This window comes from Ursus americanus, chromosome 5, assembly GCF_024610735.1.
Source record: "Ursus americanus isolate L20-20 chromosome 5, mUrsAme1.1.p, whole genome shotgun sequence".
Taxonomy (NCBI): Eukaryota; Metazoa; Chordata; class Mammalia; order Carnivora; family Ursidae; genus Ursus; species Ursus americanus.
The window spans coordinates 16270123-16295861 of record NC_142131.1 but is presented as its reverse complement, the minus strand read 5'-3'; the positions used below and the strand labels follow the sequence as shown (position 1 = coordinate 16295861).

General features: G+C 36.2%; 1 long non-coding RNA gene and 1 pseudogene across 4 annotated transcripts in view; both read right to left on the bottom strand.

The window, feature by feature from the left end:
- LOC123791474 (uncharacterized) overlaps nt 1–25739 on the bottom strand; it is a 139793-nt gene that overhangs the window by 91137 nt on the left and 22917 nt on the right. For all 4 annotated transcript variants that reach the window (XR_015724393.1, XR_015724394.1, XR_015724395.1 and 1 more), the window contains exons 4-5: nt 22418–22539; nt 21313–21415 (exon numbers count right to left, since the gene is read on the bottom strand). This is a non-coding gene — a long non-coding RNA (uncharacterized LOC123791474). The remainder of the gene's footprint in view (nt 1–21312; nt 21416–22417; nt 22540–25739) is intronic.
- On the bottom strand, nt 9047–11793 carry LOC123791473 (ATP synthase peripheral stalk subunit d, mitochondrial pseudogene; annotated as a pseudogene).

Sequence of the window (25739 nt, the reverse complement as noted above, 5' to 3'; positions counted from 1 at the left end):
ATATTAAGAACATGAAAGTAGAGGGGCGCCTGGGTGGCTCAGTCGTTAAGCGTCTGCCTTCAGCTCAGGGCATGATCCCAGCGTTCGGGGATCAAGCCCCGGATCAGGTTCCTCCACTGGGAGCCTGCTTCTTCCTCTCCCACTCCCCCTGCTTGTGTTCCCTCTCTCACTGGCAGTCTCTCTCTCTGTCAAATAAATAAATAAAATCTTTAAAAAAAATTTTTTTTGAAAGTATAAATCTCACTGGTAAAAGTAACTATATAGCAAAGGTAGTAGATTACTTACTTATAAAGCTAGTACCAAGGTTAAAAGATGAAAATAATAAAAATAAATGTAACTACAATTATCAGTTAAAGGTCAGTGGGGGGACAAGATAATTGGGTGATGGGCATTAAGGAGGGCACTTGATGTAATGAGCACTGGGTGTTATATGTAACTGATGAATCACTAAATTCTACCCCTGAAACCAATAATACACTATTTGTTAACTAAATTGAATTTAAATTAAAAAATTTTTAGGGGCGCCTGGGTGGCACAGCGGTTAAGCGTCTGCCTTCAGCTCAGGGCGTGATCCCGGCGTTCTGGGATCAAGCCCCACATCAGGCTCCTCTGCTATGAGCCTGCTTCTTCCTCTCCCACTCCCCCTGCTTGTGTTCCCTCTCTCACTGGCTGTCTCTATCTCTGTCAAATAAATAAATAAAATCTTTAAAAAAAAATTTTTTTTAAATAAAAAGATATAAAATGTGACACCGAAAACATAAAATGTGGGGTGGGGGTAAATATAGACTTTTAAAATGCAGTCAAACCTAAGCTGCTGTCAGGGTGCCTGGGTGGCTCAGTTGGTTAAGCATCCAACTCCATCTCAACTCAGGTCTTGATCTCAGGGTCATGAGATCATGCCTAGCATGGAGCCTACCTTAAAAAAAAAAAAAAGCAAAACAAAACAAAAAACTTAAGCTGCTATCAATTTAAAATGGACTGGGTTGTTACATATATATGCTGTTATATGCTAGCCTCATGGTAACTAAAAATCAAAAGTATATATACAAAAGATAGTAAGAAAGCAATCTAAACAATACACTAAAGGAACTCATCAAACCACAAGGAAAGACTTCAAAAGAGTAAGAAAGGAACAATTAAAAATAACCAAAAAACAATTAACAAAATGGCAATAAGTACATACCTATAAATAATTATTTTAAATGTAAATGGACTAAAGTCTCAAATCAAAAGACAAGGAGTGGTTAAATGAATAAAAAAACAAGACCAATCTATACACTGTCTACAAAAGACTCACTTCAGATGTAAGGATATACACGGACTGAAAGTGAAGGGATGAAAAAAGAAGTTCCACACAAACAGAAATGAAAGAAAAAAAAAGCTGGAGTAGCTACATCAGATAAAGCAGACCTTAAAACAAAGACTACATAAAAGGAAAAACAATGATAAAGGGGTTAATCCCACAAGAAGATGAAATATTTGTAAATATGCACCTAAAAAAGGAGCACCTAAATATATAAAGCAAAAATTAACAGACCTAAAGGGACATAATGACAGCAGTACAATAATAGCAGGGGACTTTAATACCCCACTTACATAAATAGATTGCTCACTGAAACAGAAAATTAGTAAGAAAACAACACATCAGATCAGATGGACTTTACATATATACAATATTCCATCCAAAACCAGAATACACATTCTTCTCAAGTGCACATAAATATTCTCCAGGATAAATCATATGATCTCATACAATATAACTTTATACCTAAAGGAACTAGAAAAATCTCATACAAATAATCTAACTTTATACCTAAAGGAACCTGAAAAAGAATGAATGAAGCCCAAAGTTGGAAGAAAACAAATAACAAGCATCAGAAATGAAATAAATGAAATAGAGACTGAAAAGACAATAGAAAAGATGAAAGAAATTAAGAGTTGTTTCTTCGAGGGGCGCCTGGGTGGCACAGCGGTTAAGCGTCTGCCTTCGGCTCAGGGTGTGATCTCGGCGTTATGGGATCGAGCCCCACATCAGGCTCCTCTGCTATGAGTCTGCTTCTTCTTCTCCCAGTCCCCCTGCTTGTGTTCCCTCTCTCGCTAGCTGTCTCTATCTCTGTCAAATAAATTAATAAAATCTTTAAAAAAAAAAAAAAGAAAGAAAACTATGAGCAGGTATATGCCAACAAACTGTACAACTGAAAAGAAATGTATAAATTTCAAGAAACATACACTCTTCCAAGATTTAATGATTTAAAAATAAAAATATATCAATCACTATTAAACATAATGAATAAATAATCAAAGCTTCCCAAAAAAACAGAAGTCCAGGACCAGACAGCTTCACTGGTAAATTCTAGGAAACACTTAAAGAAAATTTAATACCTAACCTTTTCAAACTCTTCCAAAAAATTAAAGAGGACGGAATATTTCCAAACTCATTTCACAAGGCCAGCATTACCCTGAAAACAAAATCAGACAAGGACACCACAAAAAAAATTGCAGGTTAGTATCCCTGATCAACACAGATGCAAAAATCTTAAAACAAAATATTAACAAACCAAGTTGAAAAATACATTAAAAGGATAATACACCATGATCAACTGGAATTTATTCCAGGGATGCAAGAATATATCAACATCTGCAAATCAATCAGCATGATACACCACATTAACAAATTGAAGGATGAAAATCACATGATCATCTCGAGAGATACAGAAAAAAAAATTGACAAAATTCAACATCCATTTATGATCAAAAAAAAAAACCTCTCAACAAAGTGAGTATAAAGTAAATTTACCTCAACATAATGAAGGCCATATATTTAAAGTCCACAGCTAATATTATATAATTTTTCTCTAAGATCAAGAACAAGACAAGGATACCCACTCTCCCCGCTTTTATTCAAGATAAAATTAGAAATCCTAGCCACAGCAATAAGGCAAAAGAAAAACAAATAAGAAGCATCCAAATTGAAAAGGAAGAAGTAAAACTGTTACTATACATAGAAAACATGACTTTAAATACAGAAAACCCTAAAGACTCCACCAAAAAACCATTAGAACTAATCAGCAAATTCAGTAAAGTTACAGGATACAAAATCAACATACAAATATCTGTGGCATACACTAATAACAAACTCTCAGAAAAAGAAATTAAGGAAACAATCACTTTACAATTACATTAACAAGAAAAATATCTGGGAATAAATTTAACCAAGGAAGTGAAAGCCCTATATACTGAAAACTTCAAAACACTGATGAAAGAAATTAAAGAAGATACAAATAAATGAAAAGATATTCATGCTCATGGACTAAAAAAGTTAATACTGTACAATGTCCACATTACCCCAAAACAATCTACAGATTCAATTCAACTCCTATCAAAATCCCAGTGGTAAATAATCAATCAACAAACAATCCTAAAATTTGTACGGAACCATAAAAGATCCCAAATCCCAATAGCAATCAATCAATGAACAATGCTAAAATTTATATGAAACCACAAAAGACCCCAAATAACCAAAGCAAAGAGAAAGAACAAAGCTGCAGGCATCACGCACCCTGATTCCAAACTATACTACAAAGTTACAGAAATCGGAACACTATGGTAAATGGCATAAAAACAGACACATAGGGACACCAAGGTGGCTCAGTCGGTTAAGCATCTGCCTCCAGAGCGGGGTCATGATCCCAGGGCCCTGGGATGGAGTCCCACATCGGGATCCTTGCTCAGCAAGGAGCCTGCTTCTCCCTCTGCCTACCGCTCCCCCTGCTTGTGCCCTCTCTCTGACAAATAAATAAATGAAATCTTTAAAAAAAAAAAAAAAAACAGACACATAGATGAACAGAACAAAGAACCAGAAATAAACCCACATATACATGGTCAATTTATCTTCAACAAAGGAACAAAGAATATACAAAAGGGAAAAGACAGGCTCTTCAGTAAATGGTGCTAGGAAAACTGGACAGCCACATGCAAAAATATAAAACTAGACTACTATCTTACATCACTCACAAAAATTAACTTAAAATGGATTAATGACTTAAATGTAAGGCCTGAAACCATAAAACCCCAGCCTACCATTACTGAAAATCTTTGGCCATAGGTTGGCCTTTATGGGGATTTGCTGACCACGTTCTAATTATCTTGAATGATGAGAACAACTCAAGTTGTGATTTTGGTTGAAACAGTCCTAGGTTCTTTGGCAAAAGTAAATGCAAATCTTCTCTATAGAGAGGCAGCTTTACTCTTAGACACCAGGACTCTCCAAATAATTTTGCAAGGGCAATGAGAAAGATAACCAAGAATACAAGGAAACAAAGCACCAGGGGACAAAAGAATACATAAATGAAAAACAACAGCAATAGACTATTAAGACTTTAAATATTAGAATTATCAGATACAAATTATAAAACTATGCTTATTACATTTAAAAGTAAATGAATGGCATGCTTAAAAATATCCACAGGTATAGGAAACTACAAGAAGTGAAAAAGCAGATTAGGAGAAGAACCAAATGTATACGCAAACAATGATTCATGGAACACTAAATCAAAAACTAATGATGTACTGTATGGTGAATAACATAACATAATAAAAATTTTTTAAAAAAAGGGAGAAGAACCAAATGGAATTTCTAGAAAGGAAAATGAGTGTTGTTTAAAATTCAATATTTGCAAATCATATATCTGATGAGATTAATATCAAAAAATAATAACATACAGCATAAAAACAAATAACCTGGTTTAAAAATGGGCAAAGGATTTAAACAGACATTTTTCCAAATGGCCAACAGATATATAAAAATACTCATCACCATAAACTGGGAAAAGCAAATCAAAACCATAAGGAAATATCATCTCATACCTGTCAGGATGGCTATTATCAAAAAGATGACAAATAAGTTTTGGCAATGGTATGGAGAAAAGAGAATATATATTGAAATATGAATTGATACAGGTATCATGGGAAAAGTATGGAGGTTCCTCAAGAGTCAAAAACAGAGCTACCCCTGTGGGGTACCTGACTAGCTTAGATGGTAGAGCATATAACTCTTGGTATTAGGGGTAGAGTTTACTCAAAGAAAAAAAAAAAAGAACTACCATTGATCTAGCAATCCTACATCTGGGTATATACCCAAAGGAAATAAAATCATTATCTCAAAGAGATATATGCACCCCCATCTTCACTGCAGCATTATTCACAAAAGCCAAGACATGGAAACAACCTAAATGTCCATCATAGATAAATGGATTAAAAAGTGTGGTATGTATATACCATGGAATATTATTTAGCCATCAAAAAAAAAAGGAAACTGTCATTTGCAACAATATGGATAAACCCAGAGGGCATTGTGCTAAGTAAAATAAGTCAGACAGAGAAAGACAAAATACTATATAATCTCATTTTTACATGGAATCTAAAAAAGTCCAACTCATAGACTAGAGAGTAGAACTGTGGTTGCCAGGAGTGGGGGTAGGGGAAATGGGGAGATGTTGATCACAGGGTATGAACTTCCAGTTATAAGATTTAATAAATTCTGGAAATCTAATGTACACCATATAGTTAATGATACTATAGGTCCACAATAGCCAAACTGTGGAAGGAGCCAAGATGTCCTTTGACAGATGAATGGATAAAGAAGATATGGCTCATATATACAATGGAATATTAGCCATCAGAAAGTATGATTACCTACCATTTACATCGACATGAATGGAACTGGAGGGTATTATGTTAAGTGAAATAAGTCAATCAGAGAAGCAAAATTAACATATCGTTTCACTCATATGTGGAACATAAGAAATAACGCAGAGGATGATAGGGGAAGGGAGGGAAAACTGAATGGGAAGAAATCAGAGAGGGAGACAAACCATGACAGACTCTTGACTCTGGGAAACAAACTGAGGGTTGCAGAAGGGGAGGTGGGTGGGCGGATGGGGTAACTGGGTGATAGGCATTAAGGGGAGCATGTGATGTGTTGAGTACTGGGTGTTATACTCAACTAATGAACCACTGAACACTACACTAGAAACTAATGAGGTACTACATGTTGGCTAACTGAATTGAAATAAATATAAATAATAATAATAATACTGTATAGTATACATGAGATCTGCTATGCTAAGAAAGTAGAAGGGGCTTTTTTAGGTTTTATTTGTCAAAGACAGAGAGAGCACAAGCAGGGGGAGCTGCAAGCAGAGGGAAGAGCAGGCTCCCCACTGAGCAAGGACCCTGATGCTGGGCTCAATCGCAGGACCTTGGGATTATGACCTGAGCCAAAGGCAGATGCTTAACTGACTGAGCCACCCAGGTATCCTGCTAAGAGAGTAGATCTTAAGTGTTCTCAATCACAAAAGAAAAGAAAACTTTCTAGGGTGATGGATATGTTAATTAACTTGGCTGTCGTAATCATTTCACAACATAGGAGTATATTAAATCTTCATGTTGTACTTTTTAAAAAGTAAATTTTAAACACTACATCAAAAACTAATGATGTACTATACAGTGGCTAAGCAAACATAAAAAAAAAAAAAGCCTCTGTCTTCGGCTCAGGTCATGATGCAGGGTCCTGGGATGGAGCTCCGCATGGGGCTCCCTACTCAGCAGGGAGTCTGCTTCTCTCTCTCCTTCTGTCCCTCCCCCTACTCATGTGCACAAGGCGCACGCACGCTCGCTCTCTCTCAAAACAAATAAAATTTTTTTTAAAATAAATAAAAAAGTAAAATTTTTAAAACTATGATTTTCCCAGGTTTCAATATCAAAAAACAAAAGGAAAGAAAAGAAAAACTATGATTTGCCATTAAGAAATTATTGCAATGTAGGGGCGCCTGGGTGGCTCAGTCAGTTGAGCCCCCGACTCTTGATTTCAGCTCAGATCATTATGTTAGGGTCATGAGATCAATCCCTACATCAGGCTCCCTGTTGAGCAGGGATCCTGCTTAAGATTCTCTCTTTCCCTCTCCCTCCATCCCTCCCCCCCACTCACTCTCTCTCTCTAATAAATAAATCTTAAAAAAAATGATTGTGATGTATAAAACACTTCAGAAAAATTGTTTAGAAGCTAATGAGTATACACAGACATAAAACCTGACCTTAGTGAAGGAAATATTCATAACCGAAACAATGGCCATTAAATGAATAATCATTATATTCTTGTGCTGTGGGCTAAATACTTGTGTCCCTTCAAAGTTCGTACGTTTAAGTCCTAATCCCAATTTGATGGTATTTTTAGAGGTAGAGTCTTTGGGAGGCAATTAGGTCTTGGGGGTGAAACTCATGAATGGGATTAGTGCCCTTACAAGAAAAGACATGAGAGAGATGATCTGTCTCCCCACCATGTGAGGATACAGCAAGAAGGTAACCATCTGCAAATCAGGAACAAGATCCTCCCCAGACACTGAACCTACCAGCACCTTCATCTAGGTCTTCCCACAGACCTCAGAACTGTGAAATAAATGTCATTTAAGTCACCCAGTTTATGGGATTTTGTTACAGCAGTCAGAACTGACCTGAACATCTTGAAAAAGCAGCCACTAATTACTTACAGGAAGTAAGATACAAATCTATGAAACTGTGCTATTATGCTTTCTTACAGAGATACAGGTTAAAAAAAAAAAAAAACTATGCACAAAGCAATGCAAATGAAGAAATGTTTGTCAAATCCTTTGGGAAAATTACAAATGTCTAAGCAATAAGCTCAGTATGACCAATTCATACATCACATAATACTATTATTTTTTTAAGATTTATTTATTTAAGAGAGAGAGGGGCACATGGGTGGCTCAGGATCAAGCCCTGCATCCAGCTCCTTGCTCAGCAGGGAGCCTGCTTCTCCCTCTCCCTTGTACTTCCCCTGCTTGCGCACGCTCGCTCTCTCTCTCTCTGTCAAATAAATAAATAAAATCTTTATTTAAAAAAAAGAGAGAGAGGGGCACCTGGGTGGCGCAGTCATTAAGCATTTGCCTTCGGCTCAGGGCGTGATCTCGGCGTTATGGGATCAAGCCCCACATCAGGCTCTTCCGCTATGAGCCTGCTTCTTCCTCTCCCACTCCCCCTGCTTGTGTTCCCTCTCTCACTGGCTGTCTCTATCTCTGTCAAATAAATAAATAAATATAATCTTTAAAAAAAAAAAAAAGGAAGGAGAGGATCTCAAACAGACTCCCTACTGAGCGCAGAGCCTGACATGGGGCTCTATCTTACCTGAACCGAAACCAAGAATCAGATGCTTAAATGACTGAGCCACCCAGGTGCCCCCACATACTACTACCGTTAAGGCATTAGTATCATTTTTTTCTCTTTTGGTGGTGCATAAATGGTGCATGTTTCAATTGATGGTATTTTAGATTTATAAAAATGGTACTTGCAGAGATCAACAAATTTTCCGGAACTGATCAAAGACACCAATTCACGTAATAAAGAAGCCAAAAATTCCCAAGCAGTATAAATTAAAAAAATCCACACTTAAAGACACCACATGAAATTACTTCAATCTAAAAGGAAAGAACAAAACCTTAAAAGCAACCATGGTGGGAGGGGAAAAAAAGGAAGTTTACCTTCAAAACAAGGCCAGACGCCAGGTTTATGAAGTAGAAAGTTCAAGAGTGTTACAATGGCAACTTTCGCCAGATTGATTCATATATTCAACACAATACCTAACAAAACTTCAGCAGCCTTTTGGCAGAAATTGGTAAAATAATCCTAAAATTTATATAGAATTGCAAATTACATAAAATTGCAAAATTTGTATAGACTTCATAGAGAGGGACACCTGGGTGGCTCAGGTCATGATCCCAGGATCCTAGGATTGAGTGCCACAACAGGTTCCTTGCTCAGCAGGAAGCCTGCTTCTCCTTCTGCCTGCTGCTCCCCCTACTTGTGCTCACTCTCTCTCTGACAAATAAATAAAGTCTTTAAAAAAAAAAGAATTCATAGAGAATACCAAAACAACTTTGACAAAGAAAAACAAAGCTGTACAACTTACACTTTCCAATTTCAAAATTTAATATAAAACCACTTCAGTTGTTATCAACATGATGTGGTACTGGCAAAGGACAGACATGTAGATCACTAGAATAGATGTGAGAGTACAGAAACAAATGTTTTATACTTATGGTGAACTGATTTTCAACAGAGGTGTAAAGGAAATTCAGAGGGAAAGGATAGCCTTTTTAATGAATGGTACTAGGAAAACTAGATATCCATATGCCAAAAGATGAAGGTAGACCTTTACCTCATACTATATACAAAAATTAACAGAAAACAAATCAGAGCATGGAGCGCCTGGATGGCTCAGATGGTTGCACGTCTGCCTTCAGCTCAGGTCATGATCTCCAGGTCCTGGGATCAAGCCCATGTCGGGCTCCCAGCTCAGCGGGAAGTCTGCTTCTCCCTTTCCCTCTGCCTCATCCCCTGCTTGTGCTCTGCCTCTGCCTCTGTATCAGTCTCAAATAAGAAAATAAAATCTCCAAAAAAAAATAGATCAGAGCTAAATGTTAGAGCTAAAACTTTTACTTTTTTCTGAGATTTTATTTATTTATTTGACAGAGAGGGAGCACAAGCAGCCAGAGCGGCAGGCCTGAGAACCAGAAGAGTCAAAAGTCTATTTCTTGTCTGAAAGCCAGCTGGCTTGAGATCCAGGAAAAGCTAAATGTTTCAATTCTATGCAGATGTTCAACAGATTAGATGAGGTTCACCCATATTGGGAGGGCAATCTGCTTTACTCAGTCTACCAATTCAAATGTTAATCGCATCCAGAAACACCCTCATGGACACACTCAGAATGTTTGACCAAAGAACGTTTTTTTTTTTTTCTTAAAGATTTTATTTATTTGACAGAGATAGAGACAGCCAGCGAGAGAGGGAACACAAGCAGGGGGAGTCGGAGAGGAAGAAGCAGGCTCATATCAGAGGAGCCTGATGTGGGGCTCGATCCCATAATGCTGGGATCACGCCCTGAGCTGAAGGCAGACGCTTAACTGCTGTGCCACCCAGGCGCCCCCGACTAAAGAATGTTTGACCGAGTAGCTGGGTACCCTTCCAGCCCAGTGAAGTAGACACAAAAAATTAATCATGGTTATCAATCCAAAGAAAGCAAGAAGGGAGAGTAAAATGGAAGACACATGTCAAATAGAAAATGTAAAGTAAAACAACAAAGTCCACCACGTCAGTAAATACATTAAGTGTAAATAAATTTAAATTCCACTTGGAATCAGCCAGATGTCCAGGAGAAATAGATTAATTCAATTCACTAATTCACTAATATCTACTCTGTGTTATCTACTGTTTTAGGTACTTGGACACATCAATGAACAAAACAAAGCAATCAGATTACAAAACAATAAATATTTTATATTCATTTTTGTCTACCTAGAGTCTTTAAAAGACTGTGGTGATTTATAATTTAAAATATTTTTATAGGACAGGTTAATTTAAAACTAAGGAAAGAGCTTAGCAATGAAATGAACAAACATAGGACATAATTACATGAGGAACCACAGATGAGAAAATTACTAAAAGTGAGTATTAATATTAACCATGAGCTTATGGGCAACCAAGACAAAAAGGGAAATGACATATTATAATCATTTGGCCAAAGTTATATATGCTATGGAAGACAGAAACCTTTATTAAATAAGCCCTAAATTACAAAGAAAACTAACATGGATCCTTATATATTAAGGAATACATAATTATATAGGTTGTCCCAAAAGATTCAGGGGCCTTGCTGAGTTTCATACAAGACAAGCTGAGTAGGACAGGAAAAAAACTACAGGCTTCAGATTCAAACAGCATCTGAATAAAGTTTGAATCCTGTTCCATCACTTACTGCTTGTATAACCATGGGCAAGTCACTTAACCTCTCTGAACATGGTTTTCCTGATCTCTAAAGCAGAACTATGATTGAAGGAATTACAAGTTTCATAAAGTATCTAGCATAAATAAGTTAACTTTAAAAGAATTTTTATTATTATTATGGCACATAATCAATAAATATAAGGTCAATGTAAAGTGATACAGACTAGAGTTTCTACTTCTTGATTAAAGGACATGGTGCTTTGTTTTTCGTATAAGATGCAATTATTTTTAATGTCTAGCATTTATAATACAAGACTAGAGCTTTCTCCCCAACTCAAGTTTATAAATTTTTGATTGGCTTGGGAGACCAATAGGGATATTTCTTCTTGTCTAATTTGGTTTCTGGGAAGACTTCATTCAGGTCCTCAATGATCATCTAATCAAATGGAATTATGTTCTTCATCTTCTCCAGCTCTTTTTTTCATATTCCTCAATCCTGGCCTTTGAAAGAGAGAAAAACTCAACACAACTTTTCAAATCTTCTTTTTGTTCAGCATCCACCTGAATAGTATATTTATCCTCTGGCACAGGAAACTTCTGGGCATTAAACTTTTTCTCCAAGTCATCTACCAAGCCAGCCTTCACCACACTGGCTTGGTAGTAAGTCTAGTTGATAGCAGGTGGATTATCGGGGACAGTAGCCAACATGGAGGTGAGGGTCTCATTATGGGATTTCAGGGAGTTAACAAGGGCCTTCTGATGTGGGGTATGATCTCCCCAAAAGCTACCCAATCAATGGCCTTTAGAGCAAGTTTTCCCCCAGCCATCTTGAGATCTTTCACCAACCCTGATGGCCCAGCAGGACATGGTGCCTTAAAAACAGTCAATTCCACAATCGATGAACTAAAATATGAAAAATTTCCAAAACTGTTCTTGGAAATCTCTAAAGAACAATATCAAAGTAATATAAATTATTTAATTAAAGAGAAAGTTGACAATTTTAGACCTTGAGATAGAAGGTTTATGTAATAAAAATTTACATAAGGCAAGCCAGTAAAATTGGGCTTTTATAAAATGGGTTTGTCCTTGTGTTAACAACCACTTTTTATCTCTTTCCTAAGCGTTAACAATAATCAGTATACATAAAAGTAGAGTCCATTTTTTTGCATGCTGTTCTTTTCCAAAACTTGCACTTAAAGAACACTCAATTAATAATTCTTAATAAGCAAATGGCTATCAGCTACTATCTCTGGAATTGAGTTTCCACTTCAAGGAAGTTGCCTAATATGTTCCAAGGTGACAGCCTGATAGCTTGGCCCCCGGCATTTCTGTGACTTATGACATAAATATTTTTTTAAAAGGCCAACTGTGAATGTTTAATTTTATACATCAACTTGGTTATACTTTCTATGGTACCCAGTTATTTAACGAAACACTAATCCATGTGTTGCTATGAAAGCATTCTGTAGATGTTGCTACCATCTACCATTAGTTGACTTTAAAAAACAGATATTATCCTCAAAAATATGGGTGGGCCTCACCTCATAAGTTGAAGGCTTTAACAGCAAAACCTGATGGTCGTGGACAAAAAGATATTCTACCTCCAGCCTGCAGCATTATCTCCTAAATTCCAGCCCACCCTCCAGAATTAAAACTTGCCAGTCCGCACAAGTGGGTGAGCCACTTTCTTAACATAAATCATAAATATACATGTGTATATGTACATGCTATATGTATCTTATTGGCTCTGTTTCTCTGGGGGAACCCTGACTGATACACCAACAAAAGTGAATGATGTTTTTTGAGGCTTTAAAGTACTAAAAAGACATCAAAAGTAGATCACACCAAGTGATATTATATATTGCTTTCAACCTTTAGTTTTAACTAAAACAAAATGCCTTTTCTTTGATATCAATCCTAGGTTGCAGATCCCAACCAACATCTATCATCTTTAACATTCATGTCCTTTGAGGCTTTTTGCATAATAATATAGAGATTTCTCAGAATCGAAACTATGTATCATTAAATCCACTTAAAAAGAGATTCTAAAACAGAATTCTTTAAAGTTTACCCATAACATCAACAACACATACAACTGAAATCATATAGAAAGTACTTACACCATATTAGTAATAGAAACTAATATATCATAATTGTGTACTCCATACCTATAAATCTGTAGCTCCACCCTTTAGCATATGCCTAAGGAAGAGAAATAGCTTATCAAATCCAGGCAAATGAAGGATTTAACCAAAAATACCCAGTACTATTTATTTATTTATTTATTTACTTATTTATCAAAGATTTTATTTTTAAGCAATCTTTAACCCCAACATAGGGTTCGAACTCACAATCCCGAGATCAAGAACTGCACGTTCTATCAACTGAGCCAGTCAGGTGTCCCTCCAATACTATTTAAAAACTCACTTTATATCACCAAAACAGAAAATATCATTTTTAACATAAAAACTAGAATAGGTACACCAATATAATGTTGATATTGAGAAATGCAATATATTTATGTAACCTGAGACACGTGGACCATGTTACAAAAGTGCTCATTTTATTGCCACATACATTTTGTGGGGTAAAGGAGGGAGAATAAATATCGAGGGTTAAGGTATAAACTGTGAAACATAAGCCTTTGGCTGATTTTATTGATACTGGACACCCTTAACGCCTTTATACGCTTACTGAGAAAGACAAATACCAGAAATTCCTTCTTGAATATTTTCCTTCAGTTTTTCCATAATTTCCAGATATTCCCATTTCCTCTCACAATAACTGTCCTAATGCTAAATTGTTCAAAGGAAGCAGTTAATGAAACCAATTAGGTTGTACATCACAAAATGGAGACAATCTAGCAATTTCTCCTATTTAAACATAAAAAAAAAAAAAGATCAAAAAAATTCAGTACATTTCTGTGGCCTGAGAACCTATTTTTTTGTCTCCTCTTTTCTACCCTCATCTTCTTCTATTCCCAAGTCCTACTGCCCAGGCACAGCAACAAAAGCACATTTTATCATATACCGCCACCTCAATCCACGTGAAGTAATAATGCTGCTAGATTCCAAATGTACAGCTATGTCGAAGAACTAAAAAGCACTGAGCCAGGCTGGAAAATGGCAGCATTTTATGACCCCAGTTTAGTTTATGGTCATTTCACAAAATCTACTGAAGTTAAAAGACTTAAAATTTTTTCTGTAATTAATAAATTGATCCTCTGTCTCTCCATTTCTAATTCCTTAATTCCAATTCTACCAGGATGGTTTATATTACTAAAAACATCTATGGAGAATTAATCTTTTGGTCATAATTTTTAAATGGCTGTAATAATTGATTATATATAATTCACTGCCTAATCAGAAATAAAATTTTAATCCCATAAAAGATGTTTAATAGCAATTTTAACTACTAAGCACATAATTAATGGTTAGGGGATTAAAAATTAAATTTCAAGGTGGCTAAAGCATAAATCCAAAACTTTAGACAATTTTAATGAGAACAAAACATTAAAATAAAAAGCTTATAATTGTGTTTCTAAAATTATGTGTAACTACACATTGCTATTCTACATTTTCATATAAATTAACATAGATGGATACTCAAAAAAATTTTTGTAAAACATTTTTAAAGACAATGGAAGGGCAATAAAACGATTTTTACAACTGAATAGTCATAAAACAATTTTTAGTTATAATATAAAGAAATCTTATTCATAAAAGAAAACAAAGTTAAAGGCACTGGAATGCTGAAATACTAATTACTCTGCTTTTACATAGGGAAAAAATATGGCAGTACAATTCTGTGTCTGTTATATATGCAAAGCTTCCAATAACTTTGATGATTTTGAAACAAAGAATTACTTTTTACCTATATAAAAAATTACATATGTAATTTTTTTTATTATAAGAGGACCTTATAACAACACCATTAAACAAATGGGGCTCTACGTTCCCATGCCTGACAATTTTCAATGAAGGAATCTCACTTTTGCTAAGGCAATGACTGAATTTTGTGCAAGATTCTCAAATTTTGAATATATCACATTAAGGAACACCCATTTTATTTTCAATTGCTTGAGTGGATGGGATTAAAGCTAATGCAGTTGTACTACAGGAATTTTCTGCCACTCAACTGCCAGTGAAATAATGCATAAAGAATTCTTATTAAGTCAAAAGAGAAGAGAATGCATTTGAAAGCAGAATTTACCCCCCTGATTAAGTTTTACGAATGGAAAGATCAAGATTCAGGTCACTATGGAACCTTTACCTAACTCAAAAAGAGCCCCTCTCTATTAATAACCATTAAAATGTTCCACATTTTAAAGTATGCAACATCATGGCCTCATTACAAATTAGTTATTTAGGAAAAACTGCATTTCCTTCAAAGAAAAATGTTAAAAACATGCAATTCCTTCATCATGCGTTTTTAAATACTAAGGAAAGATATGCAACTGTTTTTGTAACCTAGGCTCAAGCAACTGCCCAAGAAGCCTATAGAACTGATATTAATAGGAGTTTAATGCCTGATGGAAAATCAGTCTACAGATTTATCTTGATCTGAAAAATAATGTCATCACTGAATTCCACCTTGAGATACAAAAGTAGGGATTATATTGTGTTGGTAAAATGTTAGCAACTGCATTTCATTTTTTGATAAGGCAATACAGTTTTCCTAAAATAAAAGAGTTGATTATATCTCTTATTACTGTTATAAGAATTTGATATATCACAAAGCACAAGAGTTACAGCACGTGCCAACTATCAACCAGAAAAAATGAACCTGATTCATAATTCACTTTGAGAATGTCTAGTTAGTCAATCAAGTGATTTGTAATCATGAAGACTGCCAGAAATGTAGTGAATAATGAGCTACAGTAAAATCCCTGGATTTTTTTAGTATTCTTAAAATTTCATTATGTGACTTTTATTGCCATTTTTGATCACTGTTTCTCAGCACCACACATATTTACTTACAAGTTTTTGACTATTAAATAGGCTAAAGGATATACAAGTTGAATGACCACAGTATTTAATGTCTTCCTACAAAATTAAAAGCCTTAGTGTTTAGAGCTTGAACAAAGAAAATTTCATTCCATTCAAACCCCTTGACACTCCCCTCATTTTATTTAAATTATTTAGTGAATATGCTATTTCAGCATAGCAAATTTTAATTCAGAATATTTTCTTAAGTTGTTTCTATATAGCCTAATACAAAGAAACTTACCTAACAGAATATAGTTAATATCAGAAGCCTTAAGCTTCCTTTTAATATCTTCATAGTATAATATTTCCTTAGTTAAAACTAATGTAAGCTGATAGCCAAAGAACATTTGACCTGTAACTAATACAATCTTGTTAAATTATAAATAAACAAAAAATAAACCAACTTAAAGTTTGGCATATTACTAAAGGAGTAATATGATACATTAGTGTTTTTCTTTCTTTTTTTTTAAGATTTTATTTATTTGTCAGACAGAGAGCACTAGCAGGGGGAGTGGCAGGCAGAGCAGGCAGAGAGAGAAGAAGGCTCCCCGCTGACCAAGGAGCCCGACTCGGGACCTGATCCCAGGACCCTGAGATCATGACCAAAGCTGAAGGCAGACGCTTAGCAGACTGAGCCACCCAGGTATCCCCATTAGTGTTTTACTAAATGTAGAACTACTAACCCATGTCAGGATTTGTCATTCTGATAATACTGGTCATTATAACCTTTTTAATCAGGATTCCATAACATAAGAGTTACAGTTGCAAAGCAAATGGAACTTTAAATGTGATAACAAGTAGGTTCATTCCCTGACGTATTTTTCATCATTTTCAAGCAGAAGAGTCCTTTTCCAACTTTAGACTGATAATAACACCAAAACACATGGATCTCCTTAAAGGAAATGATAGAGTCCCTAAATCAAGACCTAAAATACTTACTATTAAAATATATTATTCATGAAAAAAATGCAACAATTGAAATTTAGTGGTTAAATTTTCAATAGTAAATGGTTAGTTGTTCAAGATAACAAAACTCCAGACATGCACTATACTGACTCCTTGTAAGAAGCTAGTATGATTACCATGGGACCTCAGGAAAGATACTGTTTTTTTTATTTTTTTTAAGATTTTATTTATTTATTTGTCAGAGAGAGAGACAGCCAGCGAGAGAGGGAACACAAACAGGGGGAGTGGGAGAGGAAGAAGCAGGCTCCCAGGGGAGCAGAGACCCCGATGCAGGGCTCGATTCCAGGACCCTGGGATCACACCCTGAGCCAAAGGCAGACGCTTAACAACTGAGCCACCCAGGCGCCCCAAGATACTGTTTTTAACACTGAATATTCCCCGATAAGTCTAGTAGCATTCCACCTTGGAATGTACTTTATCACCATTATCACACCAACTGTGAGGATAATCTTTTCTTTCCTTTATAGTTTAACCATTTGGTTATTCATCCATTTAACAAGTGCTTATTAAGCATCTGTATGTACCAGGTATTGTGCTAAAAACTCGGGACATAAAAATGAATTAGACACATAGCCTTTGTACTTGCCGTTAAGAAATCTACAGTCTAGGGGCACCTGGGTGGCGCAGTCGTTAAAGGCGTCTGCCTTCGGCTCAGGGCGTGATCCCGGCGTACCGGGATCGAGTCCCACGTCGGGCTCCTCTGCTGTGAGCCTGCTTCTTCCTCTCCTACTCCCCCTGCTGTGTTCCCTCTCTCGCTGGCTGTCTCTCTGTCACATAAATAAATAAAATCTTTAAAAAAAAAAAAAAAAAAAAAAAAGAAATCTACAGTCTATCTACAGTCCAGTTAGAAAGAGACATAGAGGGGCACCTGGGTGGCTCAGTCGGTTAAGCATCTGCCTTTGGCTCAGGTCATGATCCCACGGTCCTGGAATTGAGCCCCACGTTGGGCTCCCTGCTCAGCAGGGAGCCTGTTTCTCCCTCTCCCTCTGCCTCTTACCCTGCTATGCACTCTCTCTCTCAAATAAATAAATAAAATCTTTAAAAACTTATGCTTAAAAAAAAAGAAAAAAAGACATAAATAAGTACATAAGCTCAATAAAATATAAAGATACATAAATACAAAATATAAGGTTCTAGAATAGTATGTAGTAGAAAGGTTCAAAGAAGATAAGGTTCAATGATAGAGGTCAGTAGTTAGGAAAGCCTTCAAAGAGAAACAAACCTGAATCTTGAATGAAAAGCTGGTACTCAACAGGAACAAAGAGAAAAGATCATAATGGTAAGAAGGAAAATATTAATGAAGACAAAAGTGCTGAATACCTAATCATGGTAGGGTAACCACAAGCTATTCAGGGTTTTTTTTTTGGGGGGGGGGGGGTGTTAAGATTTATTTATTTATTTTAGAGACAGAAAGAGAGAGAGCATGACAGCACAAGGTGGAGGGCGAGAGCGAGAGAATCTCAAGCATTGACTCCCTGCTGAGTGCAGACTATCAGGCCGGATCTCACAATCCTGAGATCATGATCTGAGCCAAAATCAAGAGTCAGCCGCTTAAAGCACTGAGCCATCCAAGAGCCCCCAAGCTATCCATTTTAACTGAGGTAGACCTGTAAGGAATATACATGACACTGGCTGGTAAGGAAGAGGACTGCCAGAGGCAAGCTTGAAGCAATATGCAATAGCCCACCAACAAAAGACCTTGCATATATGCTAAAGACAACACAATCAGGGTGCCTGGGTGGCTCAGCCGTTAAGCATCCACCTTTGGCTCAGGTCATGATCCCAGGGTGCAGGGATCGAGCCCAGCATCGAGCTCCCTGCTTGGCGGGAAGCCTACTTCTCCCTCTCACACTCCCCTTGCTTGTGTTCCCTCTCTCGCTGTCTCTATCAAATAAATAAAATCTTTAAAAAAATAAAAATAAAAAATAAAGACAACACAATCGCCATCCGAAAATCCTTCAGTGGTTTCTGTCTATAACAACAACAACAAAAAATCCATAATGTCTACACAATTTATGCATTTGGCTTTCCTCAACCGTGGTCAAACTAACATTTTACACTCTATTACACATCTGTTTGAGAACTAGTATCACCATTTTAGCCTACCTGTTTTATATGCATATGTAAATAATCCCCCAGAACAAAGGTCTCAGCCTCTAGCAAACTTATATATTAAACAGCAATTCTATCATCTGAAGAGTGGGGCAGACACTAAAGATACACCAAGTTTTCCCAAGGAAGCATTATCAAGATTCTTCTTAAAGAATCCATACATGCATACCAACAGACTGTTGAAAGTTGTGTCCACATAGGGAAGCCTGGGTGGTGTAGTGGGATAAGCACCTGACTCCTGGTTTCAGCTCAGATTGTGATCTTGGGGTTGTGATATCAAGCCTCATGTGGGGCTAACTTCAGGATGGAGTCTGCTTGAGACTCTGCCCCTCCCCCTGCCCTGCCCCAGCAATCTCCTGCTCTATCTCTAACATAAATCAATAAATCTTTTTCTAAAATGTTATGTCCACATAAAGTCACAAAAGCAAATGCTTCAGTCAGATACATTTTGGTGTACCTCAGTCAGTAGTACAAAATCACTGTGAACTAGCCAGACTGCCTCAAAAGTAAAGCAGCCCATTGTCAAGTTGCACACGTAAACCTTTCATGCAACTTAACACCACACTTATAAACAGGAGCTTTGCGCAGAAGCTCTGAGGTTACATAGTTGAAATCCTGGGTCAGTCACTGACCTTATGCAAATTATTGAACTCTGAGTCTTAGTTTCCTTGTCTATAAACTTGGGATAATCCTTCGTATCTCACATAACTGTTATAAAGATATAACAAGATATAAAAAGCACTCAGAATAGAGCTGAGCAAATTAATTTTAATTACTTTTACTAATTTTAATTAATAATTCTATATAATTATAATTATTAATTATTCAACAAGTAGTATTTTATCATAATAACTACAATAGAAATCATTCTAGTTAAGACAAACTCAAGTTTATACACTGAATAACTTTGACTTGCACTATAATGTTAAAGAAATTTCCAAAGTCCAGTCCAACTGAAAATGTTTGAGGTAGGCTTAATGTGAAAATAATTATACTGAGACAAATCATCTTAAGATAATGTTTTCAAGAAACGATATTTTTAAAAATACACTGAGTTTTGGGGTGCTTGGGTGGCTCAGTTTGTTAAGCATCTGCCTTCAGCTCAGGTCATGATCCCAGAGTCCTGGGATCAAGCCCCACATTGAGCTCTCTGCTCAGTGGAGAGTCTGCTTCTTTCTCTGTCCCTCCCCCTGCTTGAGCTCTCTCTCTCTCTCTCAAATAAATAAAATCCTTAAAAAAAAAAAAAACCCCGCACTGAGTTATACATAATAATTACTTATAAGGCATGGGAAGGGAAAGCCCAATCTTACTATAGAAATATTGAGCCTTTTTGAGGAAAAGAAAATTGAACAATCAAACTTTTTCTCCAAATATAGTGCATCAGCCCCACCAGTCTTTGACCTTGGGATTTGTTTATGCCCCAAAAGAAGAAAAATTAAAAGATAACAGTAACATTTTAAAAAAAGGAGATTATCAGTAAAGCAGACTGTAAAAGAAAATTGACTTTGACAACCTGACAATGGAGATAATTCAAGTGAAAACAACTTGAATAAAGAGGCCAAAGCAACATCAGTTAACTGTATCAAGTTACTTATATATAATGTTATACAAACACATACACACATATATATACATATTTCACGGTTAGGTAGGACTGGGTCAAGTCACAAATGTAATTAGTAAAGTAAAATGAAGTGATGATTAATAAATATGCACTAAATGATATTGAACTGAACTACAGATTGCTAATAGATACCCTACTACTTCTTGTAATAATATTAAACATGTACAGTCATCCATTATATCTCTGGGACAGCAAGCCTGTGGCAAGCATTAACAATGGCTACCATTTCAAAGACCAAATAATGTATCTGAAAACAGAAGAGTATCTTTTACATTGACACTGCAGTTATATGAAATTTCCTGAAATTCGTAATATATTTTAAAATAAATATGTAAAATATGTGATTCTGCTCTAGCCAATATTCAAATAAAAGTCATGAATTTAAAAAAAAGTCATGAATTATAACTTAGCTAGCATGCATTATATGGAAATTAAGAACAGAGGTGAGAAAGAATACCCAAATTGGGGTGCATGGCTGGCTCACTTGGGAGAGCATGTGACTCTTGATCTTGGGGTTATGAGTTCGAGCCCCACACTGGGTGTAGCGATTACTTAAAAATAAATAAACATTTAAAAGAAAGGAAGGGAGGGAGGGAGGGAGGTTACCCAAACTATTTTTAGGTATATTCATAAACACTGAATCATTACTTCCAACCCTTTTCTTTGTCAGGTTGATCTCTGTGTGAATCTTTACACTCAAGTAATAAAGCATGACGGCTCAACATCCCATAAAACAAAGTCCAAACCAAACTATTGTTTGATAACCCTGAAAACATCAAATAACACTAGCATGATCTTTCCTGTGTGAAGATGACACTAACTCACCTTCAACAGAGATGAGCTTCATGTTGTTTTTCCACAACGGAGATGAACTTGCTCATCTGGCCAGTTCTCCTGCCAAAGCTCCCTGGTGAACAACAGCTTATATCTGCAAGATGAGTGTTACCAGTGGTCACAGAAAATAACAAAATAAAATTATTAATATACAAATGAAACCTATGCCTTGGTCATAGGTCACTCTGTTTTAACTAACTAAATATAAGGCCAGAGAAATACATAAATTCTATAATACTTACATACAAAACTGTACATGTATTTACTCTGATTCATTCACTATATTCTATATATCACTGACCTAAAAATACAAATAGAGCCTGACCTCTATCCCTAAGTAAAAATGTTCTCAGCTATCTTACCTAAAACAAAGATTGCTTCTGACATGCAAAATCAAAAGTATATAATGAAAATGCTCAAAACATGAAAGCATGCCAACTTTACATCCCTCATCACCAGTAGCAATAACTGAGGAAATTACAGAATATTTTTGTTAATGTTAGCAACATTCTCAATAACATTAAATGCAGCATGACTGCAGCCAAAATTACTTTGACATTTCCCAGAATTCTGAAAAATATTTCTATTTTTTATGAAGAAAAGTACTTTCATTACTAGCTACAGTGTTTATTCATGTTAATACAGACAGAGGTTTATAATTAAATATTCCTGATTTTATCGATTGCCAGTTGAATCTCCTTCATAAGAGTTGAGAAGCTGGTTAAACACTACCGGAAGACAGTTTTTAAGTAGAAGTAAAGTTGACGTTATGTGCTTCTTTATCATTTAAGGGAATATAAATTAGATTAACATCTATTAAAAATCAGTAAGGAACTATTTACAACTAGATACAATTCAAACAAAATCACAATGTTAAGTATCTATGATAAGTAAGGCACTCACTATTTGGGGGTTCTGTTAACAGGTATAAGAATAACAAGGTATTATCAACAATCTCAAAGAAATCACAATAACAGTATAATTGAAACATTCCACTTCCAGTTCTACACAATTGTTTGCAATAAGAAACAGCTGAATTCTAACCTAGACCTCTGCTAGAACAGGAAGGATGAAGTAGAGAAGCATAGCATCATACCAGAGCACGGTAGCTACCACACAGATGAGGCTCTTGGGCTCCTCTTTCAAGGGACTATAAAGAAGTTTCAATAGAAATGTTGAGAACATCTGCTACAACCCATGATGTAGGCCCGCTGCCACCTGTAAACAAATAAATGTTGTTAATTTAAAGGCACTATACAAATGTTTCCAGTCACAATTCTGTTTTAATGGGTTATTCCCCTTAACAACTCTTCACTATATTTCTTACCATAATTCCCTACCAACTCACCAAAACTGGAAGTCCTCCACTGGGCTGCAAACTCTTAAAGTTCCTCTTCATTTTAGTTTCCCATTTCCACAACACCCAGCAGAGTAGCTTACAGATTGTAAATGCTTAGTAACTGTTTGATAAGTTGAAATCAACTAGTCAACTTGCTCCCTTACCTGTCACTCCAAAAATTATCACTCGTTCTAACTATATTCACTATTACTAGCAGGACAGTATTAGATGAAAAGACAAGATTATTTATTCAGCAAACATTTTCCTCAAACATCTACTAAGTACCATGCTAAGTGCTACAGATACTAGTATAAATAGCACATGACCCTTACCCTTAAGTAACTCATCTATTAAAAAAGATAAAAATGGTATACTCTGAAAACCATAAAACACTGATGAAAGTAATCGAAGATAACACAAAGAAATGGAAAGACATTCTATGCTCGTGTATTGTATGAATAAATATTGCTAAAATGTCCATATTACCCAAAGCAATCTACACATTTAATGCAGTCCCTATCAAAGTACCACCAGCATTTTTCACCAAGCTCAAACATTCCTAAAATTTGTACAGAACTACAAAAAACCCCTGATAGCCAAAGCAATTTTAAAAAAGAAAAACAATGTTGGAGGCATCACAATTTAAGTTATATCACACAGCTGTAGTGATCAAGACACCTTGGTACTGGCACAAAAACTGACACACTGATCAATGGAACAGAACAGAGAACCCAGAAATGGACCATCAATTCTACGGTCAACTAATCTTCAATAAAGCAGAAAAGAATATTCAATGGGAAAAAGTCTCTTCAACAAATGGCTGAACAGCAACACGCAGAAGAATGAAACTGGACCACTTTCTTACACCATTCACAAAAATAAATTCAAAATGTATTAAAGACCTAAATGTGAGACATGAAACCATCAAAATCATATAGAACACAGGCAGCAACCTCTTTGACATTGGCTGTAGCAACTTCTTACTAGATACATCTCCTGAGGCAAGGGAAACAAAAGAAAAAGTGAACTATTGGGACTTCATTAAGATAAAAACTTCTGCACAGTGAAGAAAACCAACAGAACTAAAAGGCAACCTTTGGAATGGGAGAAGATATTTGCAAATGGCATATCTGATAAAGGGTTAATAACCAAAATCTATAAAGAACTTTTCAAACTTGAGTGGCTCAGTTGGTTAAGCATCTGCCTTCGGTCACGACCTCAGGGTCCTGGGATCAAGCCTGGCTTCGGGCTCCCTGCTCAGCGGGAAGTCTGCTTCTCCCTCTGCCTGCCACATCAACTGCTTGTGTGCTCTCTCTCTCTCTCCCTGTCAAATAAATAAATAAAATCTTAAAAGAAAAAAAAAGTACTGATCCAACTCAATACCCAAAGAACAATTAATCCAGTTAAAAAATGGGTAGAAAAGGGGCACCTGGGTGGCTCAGTCGTTAAGCATCTGCCTTTGGCTCAGGGCGTGATCCCGGCGTTCTGGGATCAAGCCCCACATCAGGCTCCTCCGCTGGGAGCCTGCTTCTTCCTCTCCCACTCCCCCCGCTTTTGTTCCCTCTCTCGCTAGCTGTCTCTCTCTCTGTCAAATAAATAAATAAAATCTAAAAAAAAAAAAATGGGTAGAAGACATGAACAGACATTTCTCCAAAGAAGACATACTGATGGCTAACAGACACATGAAAGGATGCTCAACATCACTCATCATCAGGGAAATATAAATCAAAACTACAATGAGATATCACCTTACACCTGTCAGGATGGCTCAAATGAACAACATGGGAAACAACAGACATTGGCAAGGATGCAGAAAACGGAACCGTCTTATACAGTTGGTGGGAATACAAACTGGTGCAGCCACTCTGGAAAACAGTATGGAGGTTCTTCAAAAAGTTAAAAATAGAACTACCCTATGATCCAGTGATTACATTACTGGGTATTTACCCAAAGGATACAAAAATACTGATTTGAAGGGGCAAATCCACCCCAATGTTTACAGCAGCATTATCAACAACAGCCAAATTATGGAAAGAGCCCAACTGTCCACTGACTGATAAATGGATAAAAAAGTTGTGGCATATATATATGCAATGGAGTATTACTCAGCCATCAAAAAGAATGAAATCTTACCATTTGCAACACTATGGATGGAGCTAGAATGTACTGCGCTAAGTAAAATAAGTCAGAGAAAGACAAATACAATATGATTTTACTCGTGGCATTTTAGAAATGAAACAGATGAAGATAAGGAGAGAAAAAAAGGCAAACCATAAAACAGACTCTTAACCATAGAGAATAAACTGAAAGTTGCTGGAGGGAAGGTGGGTGGCGGGATGACTTAAATGGGTGATCGGTATTAAGGAGGGCACTTGTGATAAGCACTGGGTCTTATAGGTAAGTGATGAATCACTAAATTCTACTCCTGAAATTAATATTACACTCTATGTTAACTAGAATTTAAATAAAAACTTTTTAAAAGGGAAAAAAAAACAAGAAAGAAAAAGATGGAAATTAGTCACTAGGATACCCTGTAATCAATTTATAGCAAGTTTTCCAGAAAGTGCTACAGGTAGTAAAAGAAAGGGAAAACTGGCTTAGAATAAAGGCTTTAAAGAGAAAACGTCATGTGAAATATTAAAAAATAAGCAGCTGCTGGACAGATGGACAAAAAGAAAAAGGACATTCATAATGGAGGGAAGAGGTAAAAATTATAGAGGTTCAAAAGGGTACACAATATTCTGAGAACTTCAGGAAGCTTTTTGGAGAATAGCTAATGAGAAGAAAGAGGCATGAGAAAGTTCACAAAGATGCCTCTTATGCTAAAAAGCTGGACCTCTGTCTGACTGAAGGAGGTAAGCCAGGAGAGTGATGTAATCATTAACAAGATCCTGGCTGTAGTGTGAAAGACGGGAGGAAGGACAAGACTGAGGCAAAGGACTAAATCACATGAGACAAAACTGTCTTGACCTAATGGTTTATGGAATTATGGTGACCCAATTCAACATCAGTGACCAGTAGATCTACTACCCAAGGGGTCCCAAATTCAGGTAGATATTTAGAAACTCCAGGTGCTGAT